At 39.0% G+C, this 7,702-nt stretch overlaps 1 long non-coding RNA gene across 1 annotated transcript; it reads right to left on the bottom strand.

The window, feature by feature from the left end:
- Positions 1–1,787: 1,787 nt before the first annotated feature.
- LOC310635093 lies at positions 1,788–7,443 on the bottom strand. Its single transcript, XR_014491328.1, has 3 exons — positions 7,287–7,443; positions 4,935–5,084; positions 1,788–1,968 (listed from the first exon to the last, which is right to left on the bottom strand). It is a non-coding gene; the product is annotated as an uncharacterized lncRNA (long non-coding RNA).
- Between the last annotated feature and the right edge of the window lie 259 nt (positions 7,444–7,702).

Raw genomic sequence — 7,702 nt, forward strand, 5'->3', positions numbered from 1 at the left:
TGGGGAAGCAGAAACGCAAAATAACTCATCCCCTGGTAATCAACAACAATTTAGTCAAATTGACTGGGAATTGCCCCCTCGGAGTAGGCCAGCGATAGCTGATCTTCAAACACAACAAAATCCACAAAGTAGTAACAGGGAAGCGTCAGAGTCAGTTAGCCAAGAGTCCAGGTCCACCAGAGGGAACCAGCCAAGCAGACAACCAGATAGGAATGACCCTAGTATCCATAGCAATAGATACCCTACAAGAGTCCATAGGCCACCAAAATATTTAAAGGATTTTGTACATAAATAACAACAACTGGGGGGTAAGGGGTGTTGTGTCTGTAAATAGTTTGCAAACAAGGAAAATAGCAGATTGCAAAAGCAGGGTTTAGAGCGGGAGATTCCAGTGCAATCATTGGTTAAAGTAACAAGAAGCGGGAAAAAGAGTGTTGATGATTGGTTACAGTTCAAACAGTTCCACTATAAAAGCTTGCAACATTTGACAGTTGACAGTTGACTTATGTGTATTCAATAAACTCTTTCATTGTGAATCACTCTGAGTCCTCGTCTATCAGAACCAAACAATCCCCAATGCCATGGTGAATGATAAGGCAGGATGGAGAACTGCCATTCAAAACATACTCAGAGGTGTCCATGGGGTATGTGCAGGTGATAGAATGTCAAGACTGTGATATAGATTATTAGAACTCCAGAGTACTTAAATTAGATCCAACCCATGATATCTAATTGCAGTAGTTGTACCAACATTTTAGGGGGGAAAAGTCAATCTCATATAAAAAGTGGAACAGCAAAACTGGGCAAATAATGCACTTTGTGAAAATCATTGAGATAGGTTTAGAGTACGCAGGCAGGAAAATGGAAGATCCTGAAATCAATGGAATTCTTGTCTGAAGTACTGACAAGTAAATGATAAGGTGGAAATAATCTTTGTTTTTACTCGGAAGACCATGTTCTGAAGAGTCTCCAGGGGATCCATTGTTTTAGTAATTAAGTGTTCTTTCAGCTAGAGACACGTTTCCCACGAAGTTAGACAACAAAGTAAATGGGGCGGAGTGAGGACTTTATGAAATAATGTATTTTATTTAGCATGAAATCTGAGTTTAAATAGACAAGCATATGTTGAGGAACACATTGAAGTTAATTTAAGGAAATGAAAATCACAGGGGAAACAGAAATTAGCCCTTTTTGAATCCTTCTCCCTCTCCAGTACTGAGGAAGTATATTGTTCATATACTTTCATCTACTCAGCTCAGAAACTCAAAGTATTGCTAGTGTAGACACAAGGGGGTTAATAAGGCATTCAACAAAGTAGACCACAATCTACTGCTTGGTAAGCTAAAAAAGTGAGGGACGCGGTGGCTCAGTGGGTTAGGACGCTGAACTTGTTGATCGGAAGGTCGGCAGTTTGGCGGGTCGAATCCCGAGTGCCACGTAGCAGAGTGAGCGCCTGTTACTCGTCCCAGCTTCTGCCCACCTAGCAGTTCGAAAGCACGTAAAAATGCAAGTAGAAAAATAGGGACCACTCTGGTGGGAAGGTAACAGCGTTCCGTGCGCCTTTGGTGTCTAGTCATGCTGGCCACATGACCACGGAGACGTCCTCGGACAAGCGCTGGCTCTTCGGCTATGAAACGGAGATGAGCACTGGCCCCTAGAGTCGGAAACGACTAGCACGCATGTGCGGGGGAACCTTTACCTTTACCTTTAAGCTAAAAAAGGTGGAATAGACAACATCACCACATGATGGTGAATGTTGAACGAGTAGTCCTCAATGGTATTACATCCACATGGAGAGAAGTAAGCAGTGGGGTACCAAAAGGCTCCGTTCTTAGGCCCAGTACTCTTCAATATCTTGAAGGGGAACTCATCAAATTTGCAGATGACACTAAACTGGCAGGAATAGCCAACACCCCAGAAGACAAGCTCAAGATTCAAAAAGATCTTGACAAACAGGAACAATGGGCCCTATTCAACAAAATGAGTTTTAATGTGGAGAAAAGCAAAGTTTTACATTTAGGCAGGAATAACCAAAGATATTTTGATTTTTCCCCCCAACCCATTTCTGGAACATTTTCTCATGCATGGTTTTTTCAGCATTTACTTAGCATGGTTGTAAAAAAGATCTCCTTAACAAACTGAGAGGAAAAAAAGGACATATAAAAATGGAAAGAGGGACATATAATAGCAACAGAATATTAGCAAATAACCTGATTATGCAAGGATGAAATCCGGAAAGCTAAAGCTCAGAAAGAATTAAGACTTGCAACAAATGCCAGAAATAATAATAAAGCTTCCTTCAACATGTAGGAAACAAGAAAAGAGTTAAGGAAACAATCAGTTCATAATAGGAGAAGATGGCAAGGAGATGAGAGATAACATGGAGAAAGGAGAAATGCTTAACTCGGTTTTTTTTTTTGTGCATCTGCCTTCATACAAAAGGAAAAAATAGTCCAGCCTACCAAAAGCAGCACCATAGGAGACAGATTAGGAATGCAAGTCAAAATAGGCAAGAAAATGCTGACACTTATCCATTTTAGACAAGTTCTAGACAAGTTCAGATTGCCAGGACCAAATGGATTACATTCCCAAGTTCTGAAGAAGTTGGCAGATGTGATCTTAGGATCACTGAACATAAACTTTCAGAGCTCCTGGGAGCACAGGGGGATTACCAGAGGACTGGAAAAGAACTGGTGTGGTTCCAATCTATTAAAAGAAAAGGTGGGGGGGGGAGGAAAGTGCATCTAGGAAACTACAGATCAATCAGCCTGACATCAATACCTGAGATGATCCTGGAAAAGATAATGAAGCACCACATTTGTGAGCATCTAGAAATGAACAAAGCAATTAATAGAAGCCAGCATGGGTTAGTCAAAACAGATCATGCCAGACAAACCTCACTGTCTTCTTTGACAAAGTGCTAAATTAGTGGATAAGGGAAATCCTGTGAACATAGTTTACTTAGACTTCAGTCAGGCATTTGACAGTAGACCACAGCCTGCCTCTTGTAAAATAGAACAATGTGAGATATCAGATGGATTCACAACTGGCTGGTGAACCGCATTCAGTGAGTAGTCCTCCACGGAACCACATCTACATAGAGGAAAGGAGGGTATCCCAAGGTTCTTTCTTAGGCTGAGTACTCCCCAATATCTTTATAAATGATCCAGATGAGGGTATAGAAAGGAAACTCATCACATTTGCAGACAACACCAAGTTGCGGGGAATAGCTAATACTTTTAGATGATAGACTTAGGATTCAGAAGGACCTTGACACTTTGAACACTGTGCCCTATCCAACAAAATGCAATTCAATGGTGGGAAAAGTAAGGTCCTACACTTAGGCAAGAAAAACCAAATCACAGATATGGAATAGGTGGTTCAATAGCTGGCTCAATAGCAGCAATTGTAAGACAGATCTAAACCACCAATTAATTATGAACCAGTGTGGTGCAGCTGCCAAAAAGGCTAATTCAGTCCTAGATTGCATCAACAAAGGGATAAGTTTCAAGATTATGTGAAATAATAGTTCTACTTCAAACTGCGTTGGTGAGACCATACTTGGAAAACTGTATCCAATTCTGGCCACTATGATACAAAAATGTGTTGACACCCTGGAAAGAATGGAGAGAAAAGAAATAAAGACTATAAGAGTTCTGAAAGCTACTCCATGTGATGAACAATTTAGGAAACCAGATATGTCTAGTCCAACAAAGAGAAGAACTAAGGGTGATATGATAACAATCTTCCAGTACTTAAGGGGCTATCCAGAGAAGAAGGAGTCAACTTATTTTCCAAAGCACTTGAGGGCGGGACAAATAATTAAATTTTATTAAATAGTTAAAATTATATTAAAAGTTAGAAGATTATTAAAGAGAGATTCAACCTAGAACTAAAGAGAAATTTCTTGACAATGAGAACAAATAATCAGTGGAACAGCTTATCTCCAAAAGTTGTGGATGCTCCATCAGTGGTAGTTTTCAACAAAAGACAGCCATTTGTGTGGCATGGTCTAGGGATCTCCTGCCATAGGCAGGGGGTTGGACTAGAAGGGACTCCAAGGTCCCTTGCAACCTTATTATTCTATGTTCTCTGTGTTTATTTTTGAATACTTTTTTCTACAGTGTTTGCATTTAAATTGGAAACTAAAAATATCTATAGAACTATTTGTAGTTTACTGGTAATTCTTGACTTATAACCATTTGTTTAGCATCAAAATAATAGCAATCAAAGTAACAGCAGCACTGAAAAAGTTATTTATGATCAGTCCGCACACTTATGACTGTTGCAGCATCCACACAGTCACATGATCAAAATTCAGACACTTGACAACTGGCTGGCATTTAAGAGGGCTGCAGTGTGCCAGGGTCATAAGACCACCTTCCCAGATGGCTTCCTGCAAGCAAAGTCAATGGGAGAAGCTGGATTCACTTAATGGCTGCATGACTCATTTAATAAATTCAGTGACTTTCTTAACAACCAGAACAAAGAAGACCATAAAATTGGGTACAACTCACTTCACAACCTCCTTGCTTAACATCAGAAATTCTAGTCTCAATTGTGGTCATAATTCAAGGACTATCTGTTAATTGTCTGGAAATTCTTCCATGCAAAAAAGAATCACTCTTTTACTAAAATAAGCAGTTGTGTTTTACTAATTGTAAAACAAGCAGTTTATGAGGTACTGAATCTCCTCTACAGCCACAACAAATTCTAGCTATCACATTTTCTTTGGCTTTTGAGATTTGAAAAGTGTGAAGCTGCATTGGTGAAAGCGGCATGTGTGTGTAAAACAATTCCCTCTCCCCCCCACCCCCACCCTGCTGCCTTTGCCAAGCCAGAAAGGTTGAAGGCCACTGGCCTAATTGTAGCTACAGTAGTTTGGTAACAGCATTTTTGGTGATTTTGGGAAGGGGCTGGAAAATATCAGATACCAGTAAATGTTGAGGAAGGGTCTCTTTATTAGAGTTGGAGTCTTCAATGGGATGTCCAGAACCTCAGTGTGACATGGACACTTCCTTTGGCACACATTAAACTCCTTGTCCCATCTGGCATTTAGAAATTACAATCTGTCAGGTATTACACTGTCAAGGACAAATATATGGATATTTTTAATAAATGCAAAGCAAAGGACCCACTTCCATAATCATCTTCATCTCCAAGAATCCTCTGAAATCCAAATAGGCCTCATGAAGATAAAAATGATGGGGGCTGCCTCTGGCTGCTTTGTTGGACGTGTATCCATAGTCTAGAAGTTGGACAAGAGGCAACACAGAATATCCTTCAGTGATGGAAAGAGCTCAAGAAACCATCCTGGTAAGTTTTCAAGCAGTTATATAACCTTCCAGGAAGCCATTTTGTGATTGGAACGACATTTTGGGAGAGTATCCACAATATGCTCACAAAATCCACCAACTATCTTCCAAATTTTGGCCTAGAATTGGTCCTGAATATATTTCACTCATGTTGAATTCTGTTGTGTCAGAAATTATGAATTGGTCAGAAAGACAGTTAATATCGCAGAATTAAGACATCATAACTGAAACACAGTGGAAGATGTCAGTTAGCCCTTTCACCTTCCAGATAATCTCCCGATGTTTCCTTGAGGAAGCTGCTAAGGCCTCATAAATTTGGAAGTTTTTGTCTTCTTGGCTGGCTGCTAAGTAGTAACCTCTTGATTCTCTGACTCTCCTGCTAAGTAGTAACCTTTTGATACAAACAACAATGGGAAATGAGAAATTGGCCACACAGAGAGCTCTTGAAGATGCCAAACTGCTGAGTTTGCCTGGAACACAAGAGCTTCATGTGGAAAAATAAAAACATTATTAAAATGCCCTTTGCAGTCCCCCTTCTATTTTCTGCAGCTGGCCATGAAAAAGCTTTTGTTCCGCTCTTGGAAGCATCCTATGCATATTCCAGTTTTTAGAGCAAGGATAGCATTTCAAAGCATTTGGAAAATGCACAGGCATCAGCAGTTTCTCTGGTAAAATGAAAGGCAAGGTAATAAGCAGCCACATACAGTATATTTGACTTCTCCTTGGTCTATACTTGGCAGCTTAATAAAGAAGAGCATTGAATGCTAGTTGCAAACTCAGTGCTGAAAGTTCTAGTCCTAATTTGTGCATTGTATTACACATGCAGATCAGCATCATCTATAATGTTTATTCCTGTGCACATGCAGTTCCATTGGGAGACCATTTTAATTAACTCTATTTCTTTATAGACCTTCTCCTTTGATATGTTGTAACTTAATTGTGGGTTTAAGGAAGTTTGAGTAAAAGATTTTCCTCTGTTTGCTATTTTCACTTGATTAACTTAGTTTCAATTTGATTGTCAATTATCTAGCAGAGACACTGATTTTCAGTCCATTGTGGATTCTATTAAAGATGAAGATGAAGACAGTGTAAGAAATAAAGTGTATCTTGATATAAAAGTTCTCACAACTTCAATAATTTTTAAAATTAAATGTCTATGTGTGTGTATACTGTGTGCTTTCACTAATAATGTCATAATCCTGAAAACTTAATAGGTAGCTTCCCCAGTCACTTGTTTTGTGTTTTTACAGGAACTAATTGAGCTGCTTAGTATGTCTTTAGCATAATCATGGACTCTTCACAGTAGATCTAAAATTCTGCATCCTGCATTCTCTATTAAGGTGTAGCTTATGTTGTAGTATCATTTAAAAACACAGCACCAAATGCTGAGTAATTTCTTGGAGCATACGTTTTTTCCCCATAAGGGCTGCTATCTATTACTCCTACTGAAACATTACTATGGTAACTGTTAATTTAGCAAGGAAATATGTGGTTTACAGGTTAGAAAATGGGCCATAAAGTGCCTACTCCAAGGTTAGCATGCAAATTATGTACTACATTTCTGGAGGCACCCAAAATTTGCATCTGAGACTTTGAATAAACTCTATACAAGTTCAAATCATGAGCACTATATCATCTAGTTCAGGGTACCTGAATGTACCCTGCAAAGAATCTTGTCTTTTATAAGCAATTCAAAAAGTAGCTGAATTTATATATTGGATAGGATCTTTTTAATTCCATAACATATAAATCAATCCTTTATGAGCCCTAATAAAAACACATATCTCTGACATATATTTTTTCTTAAACACAAAACATTCAGAAAACATTTTCATTACTACTGTATTGCAGTATTTGCTTATCTGCTCCTGTATAAAGTAAAATGTGTTCTATATCTCCTTGCTTCTTCACCAGCAAACTGTAAAAACAAAGTATATAGAAATCATTTTCCCCCCACTGTGATCCACTTGCCTTTAAATCCACTAGCACTGAAATGCCTGTAGTCATTTATACCAGTTCTCAGCAGCGTTTGCTCCTGAACCAGAATGGAGGCCATTTAGAGTTCACTCAGTTCTGACATCATGCCAGCTTTGCTGGCCCAACACAAAGCTGTGCCTCTACCTTATCTCCAAGATCCACAGACAAGTCACCTCAGTTGTCAAACAAGTTTTTTTATTCACAGGAAGAAAGTCCAACATTCCCAGCAATCAATACACATGAATAACAGTAAACTCCCAGGAAAGGGAAAGTCAACATATATAATAAATTAGGCTTATTAAGGGCACTTTTCCAACAGGTATCTGGCCAGAGTTCACACACTCAAACCAGTCTTCTCAAAATTCACTCCTATCTTTGCTTGGACAAACCAGCTACTCTTTTTATGATGA

Source organism: Vipera ursinii, assembly GCF_947247035.1.
Source record: "Vipera ursinii genome assembly, chromosome: 2".
Classification (NCBI taxonomy): domain Eukaryota; kingdom Metazoa; phylum Chordata; class Lepidosauria; order Squamata; family Viperidae; genus Vipera; species Vipera ursinii.